At 45.6% G+C, this 16,372-nt stretch overlaps 1 long non-coding RNA gene and 1 pseudogene across 1 annotated transcript; one reads left to right on the plus strand and one right to left on the minus strand.

Annotated features, from left to right (window-relative positions):
- The first annotated feature begins 835 nt into the window (after positions 1 to 835).
- On the plus strand, positions 836 to 5,227 carry LOC120096684 (uncharacterized). The gene is made up of 2 exons (XR_005493444.2): positions 836 to 971; positions 2,853 to 5,227. It is a non-coding gene; the product is annotated as an uncharacterized LOC120096684 (long non-coding RNA).
- Positions 15,790 to 16,098, minus strand: Rps27-ps8 (ribosomal protein S27, pseudogene 8; annotated as a pseudogene).

Consider the following 16,372-nt stretch of genomic DNA (forward strand, 5'->3'; position numbering starts at 1 on the left):
AAATCCCCAGCCCCCAGAAACCTATTCTTAATTACAAAGAGAAACCTTAGCTTGCAAAGACCTTAACACAGGACAACCTATTCTTAACCATCTTACTGTGAACAGAAACTTTAAGTGTTACTGGTTAACTTCAAAGTGTTCTCAACACCTGGCTGACAGGAGAGCTCTTACTCCGACCCAGCTTGTTGCATCTTTTTGATGATTTTGCACACAGCCAAGCAGTTAGTGGTACCAAGTAGTTAGTGAATTACAAGATGGTAGTGTATCCTATTTAATTAAACTTTAGGCCTAGCACTCCCTTAGACTTCTAGGTAAAATATGAAAGATACCCTTACCTAATCTTACTGGTAAAACTTGGCAAATTTCAGTTTTGTTACATATGTTACTACTTAAACTCAAGTACTCATTGTTGATGTTTAGTGTCTGTTTCCAAGTTTAATATTTTGTCATTGGGCCAGCAAGATGGCTCAGGAGGTAAAGTTGCCTGCTTGGTAACCTGAGGACAATCCCTTGACCTCACAAGATATCATATAATGTATAATATATAGTCTATATATTGCTCTTGGGGCTTTCTGACTCAAAAATGTGCGCACAATGACATTGTATACGTTTTATTATCTAATGCTGCTGCTACAATGAAATATATATTATTCTTGTAACATATAAAAGTAAACATCCAGTGTAACAGATATGGGATAAAACATGCCTAAGGGATACATTTCACAACACAATGTTTATTGCTCTTAGAATTTGACTGTCTTGTTTAGTTTGTCCTGGCTTGTTTTTAAATTAAGTAAATTTGTATTTTTTTATCCTATTAAAGGAGGAATAGGTATGTGTGACAACAGTATCCAATATTAAAATATAAGCTTCTAATCACCAAAACTAAGGCCTGGACTAGAGCAACAGCAAAATTCAAGAATCCTTCTGATTCCTCAAGTGACATTTAATACAACTGCTTATAGTCGCAAGTAAGTATCTTTGGCCTAAATACAAAATGCTACAGCTCCAACGTGGTGACTAGAATCTGGATGTTAAGATTCTAATAATTTGCTATTGAAAAAAGAACCGAGCCAGGGTTGTGGCTCTGATGTAAAATGTTTGCCTACCATGTACTGAGCCCTGGGTTCCACCCCCAGCCACAAAGCCATTCAGATATCCCAGCAGGGGGTTGGAAGCAGAAGGGGGAGAGAATGAACCCAAGGCTTGTGGGGGCAGAGACAAATTTAAATCTCTAATGGAGAATTAAAAAGAGACTTTCTGTGACCAAGCCTCCCACAGCAGTGTGTGGGTTGTGTTTTCACAAGCTGCTTCGGGCCTTGAAATCTAGCAAATAATTCAGTGTGAGCCTGGGTTGATAAGACTGGGCCCAGGCCTACTTTGCAGCCAGAGAGGTCTCAGGTCTTTTCTATCTACTTTCCCCTCAGAGTCCTCTTCTCTTTTTTCTTTTTTCTCTCTCTTTTTCTTTTTCTTTTCCTGAGGCAACTCTCACTCATGTCGCAGCCTGGCCTCCATATACAGCGTGGCCTCTCAGCCTCACACTCTTTTTTTTTTTTTTCCCCAGAGCTGAGGACTGAACTCAGGGCCTTGTGCTTGCTAGGCAAGTGCTCTACCACTGAGCTAAATCCCCAACCCCTCAGCCTCACACTCTTAAATTTGAGGGTTTCAGGCATAAGTCACCACACCAGGCCTCCCCTGTTTTTTCTTTCTTTGTAAGATTTACTTAGTTTTATTTTTATGTATGTGTCTGTATATGTGTGAAAGTGTATATGTGCAGGTATCTATGGAGGCCAGGAGTGGGCTTTGGATGCCTTGGAGCAGGAGTTACAGGTGTTTTTTTTTTTTAAGTTACAGGCGTTGGGATCTAAAACTGGTCCTCTGATAGTCGGGAAAGTGCTCTTTGCTAAGGCTCCCCTCTCGTAGACTTCTTATCTGTATTAATGGTTAATATTGATGTGAATTTGATTATGTCTACAATCACCTAAGAGACACGCATACCTGTGAGGGATTATCAGGTGAACCTCTGGGCATTCCTGTGAGGATTATCTTGCTGAGGTTAATTGAGATAGGAAGATCCACCCTAAAAATAGTCTTGAAAAGAATGTGGCGCCATTCTCTACACTATGTTTGCCGTGAGGTGGCATGAGCCTGGGGGTGATGCCCTCTGCCCCTCACCCCTCACCACCTGCAGCAGTTGGGAGAACTGGCCCAGGGTCAAGAGAGTAAGAGAGCTGGCCCTGCCCCTCACCAGCTGCAGCACTAGGGAGAGCAGACCCTGCACATCAATCACCTGGGTAGCACAACAGAGCTGACTCTGGTAGCAAGGGGGAGCCACCCCACAGGGCCTTGAGAGCCAGAGAGCTGACCCTGCCCCTTGTTGACTGCAACATTGAATGAACTAGCAGGGGCAGTGCTGAGAGTTTGCCTGGATGGTGCAGGAGTAGGGGGTGAGCTACCACCCAGGCCCAGATCTAGGGCTCTGAGTTGGCCCACCTCAAAATCTACCCCATCTATGAACTGTTGGAGCATGTGAAAGGGCCAGTCCCACAGATCCAAAGCTGTAGGCTCTCCATGTCAATGGGCAAAAACAGGATATCAGAGAGGATTCCTGGTAAGGATCCAGTATAGATGGTCCAGCAGAAGTCAGAGGCCTTGAACCACACCAATGACTCATGGCAATGAACATTCGCAAGTAAAGATATGTGGACCAAAGGGTGTACTGTGTGACACACTGTGACACACGACAGCTTTCAGGACAAGATGTTTCCTATGCATTCTTTTGTTTATTTTTCTCCCCGCCCCCTGTTTTGTTTATTTTTTTATTTTTGTTTGTTATTTTCTTTTGGGGGTAGGTTGCAAGGACAGAGGGCAGATACGAAGGGGTGTGGAGACAAGTGGGATTGGAGTGCATGATGTGAAACTCATAAAGAACCAAAGTTAAAAAAAAATTAACACACCTAAAAGTTTTTGACAAAAAAAGAAGAAAAAAGAAGAGGAGGAGGAGGAGGAGGAGCAGGTATTACCAGCAATCTCTGTTTCCTGACTTCGGATGCAGTGTCTCCCCTATAATGCACTGGACCCTTGGACTAAGAGCTAGTACACATGTAAACTGCAGTCCTCACACTATCACAATATTGTATCACAGCAACAGGGAAAGTAACCAGATAATGGGCCACAGGGGTCGGCGGAGATTTCTAACTATGACAACCCTCCAAAATTATCTGCATCGTGATTTATAACAGCAGCAAACTTACAGTTATTAAGTGGCAACAAAGATAATTTATGGTTGGGGATCACCACAACGTGAACTGTATTAAAGTGTCACAGCATTAAGGAGGCTAAGAGCCACTGCTAAAATGCAATATTTCAATTTAGCCCGGTGGAGCCGACACGGCGATTCCTTACCGGATTTTGGCTACTAAAACTCCTGACAGGAGGAGCACACTCCCACCCGTGTGGAGATGACTGTCTGATATGTGCCTCCAGTACCAGAATGACGAATAACATTGTCATAGGTATTCTGACCTCCTTCCGGGATGTTATAACGCAAACATTACCGCTTTTTGTGATGCCGGGGAATCAAACCAGGCGAGTCTCCAGTACTGAGTCACGTTGTCAGCCATCAACTTGCTCATTTTATATTCTAAGCCTATTTTATTTCTAATTCCGTGTGTGGTGGGAGAAGTACAAGGGTGAGTGCAGTGCCCTTGGAGTCCAGAAGGAAGCAGGACAAACTCTGACATCCCTCAGCTTTCTTGTTTTATAGATGGGTACATTGACAGGGTTGAAGTGGAAACTTATGGGTTCTTTGGAAAGTCATTTGTCTTGGATGGTGTTTTGCTGGGGCAAAACATGTGAAAGAATGTTTTGCAGAAGCGGACAGAGATGAAAGGACGTTCTGCTAAAGGAAGCACGTGAAAGAACAAGTGATGTAGGGTTCTTCACTAACAACAGTCATGTATTGGTCAGCCTTACACTGCATAGTTGAGCTCCATTTGTTGGGACTCCATAGAAAGAAATGAACCAGAAAACTTCTAATGGTATGCTGCAGCTTCTGGCTGCTTCCACGGACCCAGGCTGATTGGCAGAGTGATGTCAGCTGAGACAGACTCACTTGCAGAGGCAAGATGTGGTAAGGCAAGACCCATGGAGGAGACATGATGTTTGAAGGGAGTATAAATAGAACTCGACAGCCAGTGACAGAGGCTGAACTAGGCTTGCTCATAGAACTTGCTGTGCAATGCTTGTTGGTCTTGTGTCTTTGCTGATCTTCACTTCACTTCACTGAGACACAGCCGAGAACTGTTGGCCCTGGTCCCCCCTGCTGACTTGAGCCAAGGCTAAGGCCTGGCTGTTTCTGCTAGGTAGTGCCACCCCTGTTGATCTGTGTTTGCTATCCCAACTCTACAGAACTAGACTTTTGACATATCCATGATGTGTTTTCACGTGGATTGAGCTGCTGCTGCTGACCTGTGAACCGAGCCATTGATTTCTTGACAGTACAGATAGAATTTGCTCCAAAGAACCATTTCTAAACAGGTCCACTCCCCCACCACCATCCTTTCTTTTCTACTACCCCAGTGGGTAGTAGGCTACAAGGGAGGTTAAAGTGTTTAAGAACCCATCATTAAAAGTAGGCTTTGAAAAAATTAAAGTTATACGTGGTGATTTTTTTTTCTGAGACGGGGTTTCTCTGTATCCCTTCACTGCCCTGGAACTTGCTCTATAGACCAGACTGGCCTCAAACTCACAGAGATCTGCCCGACTCTGCCTCTCAAGTGCTGGGATTAAAGGTGTGCCACCACCATGCAGCAGGACACAATGACTTTAAATGACAGGATAAGAACCTAGAGTTGAACAACATGGAATTGATTGCAGGGGTCCATTTATACATGGAGTTCTTTTTTGAGGTTTTCATTTGAAAAGAGACCTCAAAGATAAATCACGTAGCCTGGAAATATCCCCCCAACATAAAGACACCTTACATGTCATGGATGCATAAAGTACAGGTAGACAGTCTATTTTGTCATTGTCCACTATAAACAGAAATCTCTGATCAAATGTAGTTAAAATACAGACTGGAGAGACAGACAGCTCAGCAGGTAAAGGTGCCAGCCACCAAGCCTGTTGACCTGAGCTGAAGACTCACATGGTCAAGGGACAAAGCTGACTCGTGGGAACCGTCCTCGCAAAATTATGTGCCCTCGGTTACCCTGAAATAAATTTGTGTTTTCTTTGAACATCTGTTTAAGACGTTTCATCTCCTAACATACAGTTGCCACAGGGGTTGGCATTTAGCTCAGTGGTGGATTCTAGCTTGCCTAGTGTGCACAATAGAAGAAGACACAGGAATACTCACACACACATTCAACCCAAGTAGAGAAGGGCCAGCAGGATGGCTCATGGAAGAGCTGAGAGGTGATTCAGTGATTCAGAGCCCTGACTGCTCTTCCACAGGACTGAAGGTCAAATCCTAGCACCCACAGGGAGCTCACAACCATCTGCAACTCCAGGCCCAGGGGATCTGCTGTCCTCTTCTGGCCTCGCTGGTCATCAGGCCCACAAGTGATACACAGATGCCCATGCAGGCAGAACGCCCACACACATAACCTTAAAAAAAAAAAAAAAAGATGTCACAGTGAGCAACAGCACTGTTAGCCTTGTAAGCTTGGCAACCTGAGTTCAAACCCCAGAACCTCCGTAAGAACAGGAGAGACCTGACTCCACACAGTTCACCTCTGACCTCCCCACCCATGCCGTGTCCATTCACACATAGCACACAGACGCACGAAGGCACAACGTCATCTGTAGCAGTGTTTTTTTTTTTTAAATGATAAATCCCAGTGGTGCATTCCATGCTACCCTCCTCAGTGTTCTGGTTTCCTGAAGAAAAGACACACACACACAACCTTTATATTTTGATATTCCTTAAGCAGGACAATATCTGGGCCACTTGTTTACCTCCGCGTGGTTAATCCACCTCCCTCCCCATAATCCTGAGTTATCACTTACTAAATTCTGTATTCTGCCTTGGCTGCCCTAGATCCGGTTGGGCAGCCCCATGGGCTGCACTCTCCCAGCTCCTTCACATGGCGGCTGTCTCCCTGTCCTCCACTCTTCTCAGACATGGCATCTCTCCTCTCCTTCTCTTTCTCCTGGCCCGGCCCATCTCCTTCTCCTTCCTAGTCTCTGTTCCAAGCCCAGGAATCCTGAAGTCCCACTTCTGTATGCCCTGTCCAGCCATTGGCTGCCGGCATCTTTATTTACAAATCAGAACCAACCGGGGCAGGGTCCCTCCTTGCAGACTCTCTCATACGAACAAAATGGGGACCCAAATTAACACAAGAATGCAAGCAGCCATCATCATCCTCATCATCATCCCTTAACACGTTAAAGTTTCTCTTTAAAAAAATGCTAAGTGGGGTTGGGGATTTAGCTCAGCAGTAGAGCACTTGCCTAGGAAGCGCAAGGCCCTGGGTTCCGTCCCCAGCTCCGAAAAAAAAAAAATGCTAAGTGATTTACTCTTTGGTTAATATTTGTTGTTATAACGTTAACATAGGAAAATTATTTGTCAAGCATCACATCTTGAGGACTTTAAAGACAGCAGTTTTCTAGAAACTTACTGGTGCTGACTGTAGGGCCCCCTCTCTTCTTTCCCTTTCTGTGCCTTTGTGCAAATTTTGCTAGTATTGTGTTTCCTGTACTTAGAGATAATTCAGATGGTTTGTCCTTTGTCTTAGTTTCTTTTCCTGCTGCTGTGATAAAATATTCTGGGGCCGGGTGGTGCTGTTTAAGGGGAAAGGGCTTACTGTTTAGGTCCAGCCTCGACTGGAAGCAGGGATATCTGGAAGGCGCATAATAAATGCACACAGACTGCTTTTCAGGTACAAACTGACAGGCAATTTTTCAAGGCTTAAAGTTACTCTCTCCTCTCTCTCTCTCTCTCTCTCTCTCTCTCTCTCTCTCTCTCTCACACACACACACACACACACACACACTCTTTACACACACCTCACATTCTCCCGCCGCCTCTCTCTTTCTCTCTTTCTCTCTCATATTCTCTCCACTCATTCTCTACTCACCTCATACACATCTCACTTTCTCCTCACTCGCTCTCGCTCTCGCTCTTCGCTCACTCTCCACTCTCTCTTGCTCTCTCGCATTTTTCTTGCCCCACTCTTTTGTTGATTCTCCAAAAGCAGGTAGAAAAGAAGACATTGTATAATCATTGCCAAATCAAATTCAAAAGAGTAACCACATCCCACAAAGAACTAAGAATTACAATTGTTCCCCAAAGTTTCAAGCTTCCCCTATTCCCAGCCCTTTGGCCAAAATAATAATTGCAAACTTATCATTATTTAAACTTTAACTTTTGACTTATTATACTTCAGAGCTCTGAGGTCAGCTACTTGCATTTTCCTGTGAAGCTCTAATGATAAATGACATGGGCAAAGCTGCCAGGCAGTGGCCAGAAAGAATCGAGTTAACCCTTAACTCAGTGGTTCCGCTAGCTTTCTGTTCCTTGCACACAATGACTCTCATAAGAGTTCCAGTGTTTTGACTTAGTTTTACTAGTATATAATTTTATATATTCTATACTTCCTTATCCAGGAACTACTCTCAAATGTTATGCAAAACTTATTTCATAACTTTGATAATATTTCTTTTCTTGGGGTCCCAATGTTGGCTCTAATTCATTTTCTAATAATTTCTTCAAACTTTCTTTGCAAATGAAGCATTAATCTGGAACTACCATTGTGCAGTTATTACATTGTTTCCAAGATGAGAACACACAGCATGCACCTGGGCCATTAGGGCTGTGCTGTGCTGTGTCCCTATGCCTTAATTTCCAATTGTTTAAGAATCATTACATCAAGGAACATCTAGTTTCACCGAATTCACCAGAGCAGAAGGAGAAAGAAGTAGGAAAGTCAGATATAATAGAATAATTAAGTACACCAACGCCAACCGAAAGGCAGTCACACACAAATGAAATCTATACAGCCGTTGTCCAGGTCTAAGGTTAGGAGAAAGGGAACAACTGTTTTTTACAACGAGCTGCTGTGGGCTCCTGAGATGTCTCCATAATGGCCTGCTGCTGGCAGTCCCTGCCATGGTCTGCTGTCCCCAGCAGCTTACTATAGTTCTAGGTTACAGTCATCATGGTGGGGGGAGGTGTCAAGAGCTTGAAGCAGTTGGTTGCATGTGGTCTTGCTTTAGTGTGGATTAACCTGTGCACACTGTTCACTGAGCTCACCCTCTCATCCTGGTATGACCTGGATTGTCTACTGAGGAGTGGTGCTGCTCAGAGTGGGCATTTCCTCCCACTAGTCAAGATAATCGCCCAGGGACATCCTCATAGTCAGCTGAAACTAGACCATTGTCCATTGAGATGGCCTTCCCGGGGATTCTAAACTGTTTCGGGTTGACAGAACTAAACAGAGCACCCTCCCTATCTTCAGACCCCACATGCACAGATCCACCAACCGCAAAGGAAAATGTGCAGAAAGGCTACTCAGATGGTTTAGTGGGTACAAATGCTTGCTTTTCTTGAAGAGAACCACGTGATGGCTCACTGCTGTCTGCAACTCCAGTTCTGGGCAATCCAATGCCCTCCTCTGACCTGTGTGGGTACCAGTCATACCCATACACACAGGCAAAAGACTCGTACACATAAAGAAAATAAATAACTCAAAAAGTTTTTTTTTTTAAAAAATACTGTAGAAAATATGTGTCTGTATTGAAAATGGATGACTTTATAGCCATAATTTTCTCACGGAGTAATGACTATTAATATTTACAGTGTATTAATGTAGAATAGAAATGATTTAAAGTAGGTAGGGTTATGCCTCAGATGGCAGTGTAGACTGGATGAAGCCGTGGGTGAGACCCTTCCTTTCTCTTGCTGTAAAGAGACACAGTGACCATAGCAATCCTCATAGAAGGACGTTTAATTGGGGCTGGCTTACAGTTTCAGAGGTTAGTCCATTATTATTATTATGGTAGGAGACGTGGTAGTATGCAGGTAGACATGGTGCTGGAGCAGGCACTGAGAATTCTACATCTTGATCCAAAGGCAGCAGCAGGAGACTGTGTACAGCACTGGGTGTAGCTTGAGCATATGCGATCTCAAAGCCAGCCCAACTTCCTCCAACAAGGCCACACCTCCTAATAGTACCACTCCCTGTGGGCCAAGCATTTAAACACATGAGTCTATGTGGGCCATTCCTATTCTAACCACCGTAGATCCCTAATATAGCATAAACTAGATATGATGGCGCACATCTGTAGTTCCATATCGTGAGAGTGGAGGCAGGAGGACGGACCAGAAGTTCAAAGTCATTCTCTTTTACATAAGAAATCCAAGGCCTACCTAGGCTAGAAACCCCCTCTCCCTCTCCCTCTCCTCCTCCCTCTCCTTTTCCTCCTCTCCCTCTGCTCCTCTCCCTCTCCTCCTCTCCCTCTCCTCCTCCTCTCCTCCTCCTCCTCCTCCTACTTCTCTCTCTCTCTCTCTCTCTCTCTCTCTCTCTCTCTCTCTCTCTCTCTCACACACACACACACACACACACAGAGTCTATCTGGGAGTATATGGGTAAGCCATATGCAAATGCTATCCCAATTTACCTAAATAACTTAGGCAACTGTGAATCTAGTGTTTGTGGTGGCTTGAATGAAAATGTGAATGCTCATTCCCCAGTTGGTAGACTATTTAGGAAGGATTAGGAGATTGTGGTCTTGCTGTAGGAGGGTCACTGTGGGTGGCTTTTGAGGCTTCAAAAGTCCATGTCCAGCTATACTCTCTCTTTGCCTCCAATTAAATGCTTTCTATTAAGAACTGCCTTGGTCACAGCGTCTCTTCACAGCATTAGAGCAATAACAGGGCCCACGTGAGGATATTTTAACAAAAGAGGCTTAACGAGAACACTTAAAATCCAGTCTTTTAGCAAAGATGGCACTGATTTTTTTTTTTTTTTTTTTTGGTTCTTTTTTTCGGAGTTGGGGACCGAACCCAGGGCCTTGCGCTTCCTAGGCAAGCGCTCTACCACTGAGCTAAATCCTCAACCCGGCACTGATTATTTTTAACTACAGTTACCACATTTCACAGTAGATCTTTGGCTCTATCTCTCCTACCTAATCGAGATGGTATATATCTTGTGATTAATATTTCCCTGGTTCCCCTTTCACCCCTGGAACAGGCTATTCTCTACTATTGAGATGGAATTTCAATTTTTTATTACATTTTATGCATTTATTATATAGGTAGGGGTGGGCAGGATTCCTGTCAGGAGGAGGTTTCTATCTAAGGGTTTTATTAACTTTAGGGAGTTGCTGGGTCGAGGCCCGGGTTGGGGTGTGTGTGTGTTGGGGAGGTGACCTGGTCGGTCCAATTGATCCCCAAAGGGTGTTCATGTACCTCTCCATCCCAGTGTCTACACGGAGTTTGGAGCACAGCTTCCAGGGCTAGTGAGGACCTGATGCACAGACCTTCCTGGCAGCTGTGCTCACTAAGTTACTGTGTAAAGGAGAAAGAAGATTAAAAAACAAAACAAAACAAACCAGGAACCCAGAGCACAGCCCAGTGCATTTAAACATTCTCACGTTCCTGGCCCATGACTAGGGCCCAACTTCTGATAGAAACAACCTTCTCAGCTTCTGGCCAGGACAGAGTGATTACCAAGGACGAGAGGTGGAACTGCTCCTTTGCCAGTGGCTCCCCCAATGGCCTGGCCACATTCTGTCGCCTGTTCTCATCACACTGACAAGTCCAGCCTACTGTACTAAGTAAACTTTTCTATTGCTGTGCTAAAACACCATGGCCAAGGCAACTTCTAGAATAAAGGTCTTCTTTGTTTGGGGTTAAGGTTCCAGAGCGATTACCGTCCATGATGGTGAGAGGCGATAGCAGGGGCCTGGAACAGCTGAGTGCTCACAACCGGAACCACAGACTGGAAGCAGAGAGAGTACACTAGCTAGTGTACTAGCACAGTTTGGACACCTCAAAGCTGACCCTCACTGACATACTTCCTCAGCAAGGTTATACCTCCCAAGACTTGCCAAACAGGGTCGCCTTTGGGGACCGAATATTCAAATGCCTGAGATTATGGGGGGCTCTCATTCAAATCACCACACCTACTCCGGAGGCTGAGGCAGGAAGAGGACTTAATTGCACAAGTTCAGAGTTAACGGATGCTGTCTCAGAAATAAAGTTAGGTAGCTGAAAGACCCCTGGAGCGGGGAGACCCTCACTCAAGTCTCGGGATGACGCGACCCACCAAGAACTCACACAAGACCATCCTTGCTGTAATCACATAAGGTTTATCAATAGGAACCAGTGCACTGGGGTCGAGACTCGTATCCCACGCAGGAGCAATGAAGTTCGACCCTGAGAGGTTAGGAGAAAGGGTATTTAAAGGAAGAAGCCACAACCCAAGGGGGCAGGGGTGGTGTCATTGGAAAATCACAAGAATACCAGTGAAAAATCACAAGGAGAAACTCACTGTTTCTCAAGATTATTCAACTTTATGGTCTGCTAGCTCCTGGGAGAAGCTGCTTGAACCAGCAGATGTAATTACCTATTCTATAGCCCTAGGAGGGGCTTCCTGGAACATACAATTCTAGGGCCTAACCGGTTTTCTTTCTGAACCTTTGTCTAGTGAGGGAGGCAACCTTAAAACTTTTACCTTTCATAACTATCTCTAAACCACTCAGTGTGGAGGGGGCACTGCAGCTCAGATACTTGGCTGGTCCTGGTGGCAGTTGCCAGAAAGAAGGTACATGGGGCTGGAACCAGGGAGAATCAGGGATGGCCAGGCATAAAGGCACACACCCTTAATCCCAGCACTCGAGAGGCAAGAGACAGGAGGATCTCTGAGTTAGAATCTTACCTGGCTACATAGTGAGTCCCAGGCTAATTGGGGCTTTTTTTTTTTTAAGATTTATTTTATTTATATGAGTACATGGTAGCTGTCTTCAGACACACCAGAAGAGGGCACCAGATCCCATTGCAGATGGTTGTGAGCCACCGTGTAGTTGCTGGGATTTGAACTCAGGAGTTTTGGAAGAGTAGCCAGTGCTCTTAACCACTGAGCCATCTCTCCAGCCCCCCCCCCCCCCAGTTGGGGCTTTTTATAGTGAGACCCTGTATAGGCAGAAAAGGCAGATGGAGGAAGGGAGGGAAAGAGGGGAAAGGGAACTGGAGGAAATCCTGGGTGCATGAGGCCTGAGTATGTGTCGTTGACCTTATAGAGCCATGCCAAGAATGCCTCAGACCCGTAGGGAAGTGGAAAAGCTTCTTGAGTCTCTGAATTTGAGGCTCAGAGGAATGGTATTTTAGGGTTCTATTGCTATGAAGAGACACCACAGCCAAGGCAACTCTTCTGAAAGAAATTGGGAGCCAGAGGTTTAGTCTATAACCGTCAGGGTGGGGAGCATGGTGGCAGGCAGGCAGCCATGGTACTATAGAAGTAGCGGAGAGCTGCGTCCTGATCCACAGGCAGCGGGGTGGGGGTGGGGAACTAGGCCTAGCATGGGCTTTCAGAATTTCAAAGCCCACACTTCCTCCAATCCTTCTAATCCTGCCAAAGACTTCCACTCCTTGGTGACTAAGTATTCAAATATGGGCTTAAGGGGCCATTCTTAACCAAACCACCACAGATGACAAAGCCTTCCTCTGGTCCACACATGGATGTGGATAGTGCAGAAAGGAAACGTCCTCCATTCAGATGCTACAGCCTAAAGACTGCTATCCTATGGAGACTGCTCCTACCAAGAGATTAGCTCCTACCAAGACAAGCTAACCGTGTCTCCTTGACCTAGCTGTGCACCATAAACCCTGCCTCCCCTTTTACCTCCTTGTTCAACTCTGTATACTAAACATGCTGAGCTTCCAGACTGCTGAGGCTTCTCCACCAGAGAGCTGAGTCTATCTGATCCCAGCTTTTCTGTGTTTATTTTTCTTCATTCCCTCCCCGCCTGAGTCAGGACAAGTTCCTGGATCCATATAAGGAATTAGCAAGTAAGAAAGCAAGGAATCAGTGTGCTATTATCATAGAAGGGAAAACGGAGGGCTAAACAATCAAAAAGAAAGTCAGGAATGGTGGTCCTCTTAGGGTTTTGATTGCTTCAATAAAGCACCTTGGCCAAACTCTCTGAGAGGTGGTGGGGCACTTGGGAGGCAGAGGCAGGTGGATTTCTGAATTTGAGGCCAACCTGGTCTTCAGAGTGAGTCCAGGACAGCCAAGGTTTTGTTTTTTTTTTTATACACCGTCTCAAAACAAACTAAAAATCAAACACCGAGAACTAACAATAACAATAATAAAACCCAATCAATGCAACCTAGGGAAGACAGGTTTATTGCAGTGTGGACCTCTCAGGTCACACTCCAACATGGAGAGAAGTCAGACCAGGAACTGGTAGGTAGGAACGGAAGCAGAAGCCATGATGGAATGCTGTTTACTGGCTTGCTGCTCATGACTTTCTCATCCCGTTTTGTTTTGTTTTTCCTTTTCTTTTTTTTGGAGCTGGGGACCGAGCACTTGGTGGGTGGAGACTGGTGGGTCTCTTAGGAGTTCCAGGCTAGCTTCTGTGTGTGAGGAAGCATCAGAGGAAACCAATAGATGGCCGCTCCAGTAGAGGGGAAAGTTTGGTTTGGTTTGGATTGGTTTACTTTTTTGAGACAGAGTTTCTTTGTGTAGCACTGGCTGGCTACAACGCAGAGACTTGCCTGCCTCTGCGTAGGCCAGTGGCTAGTGGGGATGTGGGGGTTGGGAGGAAGTAAGAAAGGTTTTCTTTTTTTTTAATATTATTTATTTTATGTATGTGAATGCACTGTCACTATCTTCAGACCAGAAGGGGCATTGGATCCTATTACAGATGATTATGAGCCACCACGTGGAGGTTGGGATTTGAACTCAGAACCTCTGGAAGAACAGCCAGTGCTCTTAATCTCTGAGCCATCTCACTAGCCCCAAGAAAGATTTTCATTATGGGTAGGAGGAGAAAATATCCAGAGGGATCTGGCAAAGTCTAGGGCAGAAAGAAAACTGGGTATTGAGAGGACCGTGGAGAGAGCAGGAAACAGAGATTAGCAAGACAGCAAGGGGGAGCAACAGAGAGGACAGTTGGACTGTGAGCTCAAGAGCTGGAGGGAGTTTAGGACATAGGGAAGGGTGAGGAGGGCTAGGAGATGAGGGTGGGGCTTTGAAATGTATAGCAAGTATTTGTGAATGGGGCTGAGGAGCCTGGAGGCCAATAAAACCACATGTACGTGTCCAGTGGCTATCCATGTCCCTTCTGCCATTTCACAAGTTCCCAAGGAACGTTGGCTTTTATCTAACAGCCAGAAACCCTTCTATGGTCCAATCTGAGCTCATTTCTGGGTATGGACTGCGGGAGACCTAGCAGATTTATCTCACCTGGGAAAATACAGGAAGCCACCACAGTGCAGTCACTGGGTATTCTTTAAGACGTTTTATAACATTAAAAAAAAGTTTTTATATATTAAAGAAAAGATTTGATTTACTCCTATGGGCCTATGTATTGGGGGCTTTCCACGGAGATCTCTGGCCTGGCCAGGTGCGAGGGTTCAGGCGAAGGAGAAAGAACTCGAGCCGGGAGGGAAAATTGTCTCTACCACCTCCATTGCTGGCGCTGCTCCACCTCAGTCTGCCACTGCCGCTTCAGTTGCTCCAAGACGTCAGCGGGGGGCTGACTAGCCAGCTAGGGGCGCAGGGGAGCCTCTGGCGGGCGATTTCGGGAGAGCAGATCTCTTCCCCAAGTGGCGGTGTTGCAGCTCCTGCGGGATAGGATTCTTCTGTACAGTTTTGGGGTGGGTCAGGGTCTGACTGCAGGTAGTTCCTAGTGGCTTGCTCTGAGAGCTTGGGGATACCTTACCTACATGTGGGAGGGCTTGGGGTGCTGCTCCTATGTGACTGAAGGTCACAAACCTCTCTATAAGAGGCTGGGGGAGGGGCAGGGCTATAGCTGTGGGACAGGAGACTGGTTTCCTGGAGTTTAGGGAACCGCCTACTGTTCCTTAGGGTCATTGGGGTTTCAAACCTCAGCTCAGCTGGGAACTAGGATACCTTTCACAGCCCACCACCCGACACACTCCCTTAACTGAAGATCCAGAAAAAGAAATTTTCGGAATAGCTAAATCTTAGCCACACGGAAATGTCCACTCTGGATTGGGCTCTAGATCTCTGGATTGGCAACTCCTAGACTATTCACGGAAGTTAAGCGAATTGCGCATCATTTAGGGAACTCCTAAATCTTCTCCCGTAACAATTGAGGACTGAGAGGAGGCCCTCTCAGGAAAGCTGTGGCACCACAGAAGCTTGATGTCTGGATGCTAGGAAATGAGACGACAGCAGTTGACAACCACTGTGAGACAGCTCCGTCCTACATGTCCCACTTGTCAGCGCTGGAAAGCCGTTAGCTCACAGTTATTGCTAAATCGCTTAACGCTAGACAAGAACTTCCATACTTTCAGTCCAACCAAGAGTGTGACCAAAATCTCATATATTTGGGGGTCAGAGAGATGGCTCAGTAGCCAGGCATACTTGTTATTCTTTCACAGGACCCAATTTGAATTTCAGCACCCACATGACAAGCTCGCAAGCACCCTTAACACCAGTAACAAGGATCCAATGTCCTCTTCTGGCCTCTGTAGGTACCGGGCGCACAGGAACACATCCACGCATGCAGGTAAAACACTAATGCATATTTCTTTCTTTCTTTCTTTCTTTCTTTCTTTCTTTCTTTCTTTCTTTCTTTCTTTCTTTCTTTTTGTTATATCCAAAATGTGCTTATTGGGAAGGTTCCCACTCATCTTGAATCAGGGGCTTTCAGTGCTGCTTCCTCCTGAAGGAGCATCCTTCTGTCAGCCTTGTTTTTCCACCTGTAGGCTGACAGAGTACAGTGGAGCAGCCAACACACAAGACTCCCGTTTGTGCATGGCTAAAGACTGTGGTGATTTTATAGAATCCTGGGCATTTCATATCCATAAAGTAGGCATTAGGGCTCTGCACCAGGCGCTTTTTCTTGTGTTTCCTCTTCTCCTCTTCTGGAGAGGGATGAAGGAGATCCTTTGCGAGAGGCCGCCCGAAAGCGCTTATTTCTTAAAAATTAAAAAAAATTAAAAATTAAAAATCAAAGCGTTGGGCTGGAGAGATGGCTCAGTGGTTAAGAGCACTGATTGCTCTTGCCAAGGTCCTGAGTTCAATTCCCAGCAACCACATGGTGGCTCACAACCTCTGTAATGGGATCCAATGCCCTCTTCTGGTGTGTCTGAGGACAGTGACAGTGCACTCACATATATAGAATAAATAAATAAAATCTTAAAAAAAAAAATCAAAGCATTGCCAGCCATGGT

The sequence above is a fragment of the Rattus norvegicus genome, chromosome 14, assembly GCF_036323735.1.
Source record: "Rattus norvegicus strain BN/NHsdMcwi chromosome 14, GRCr8, whole genome shotgun sequence".
Taxonomy (NCBI): domain Eukaryota; kingdom Metazoa; phylum Chordata; class Mammalia; order Rodentia; family Muridae; genus Rattus; species Rattus norvegicus.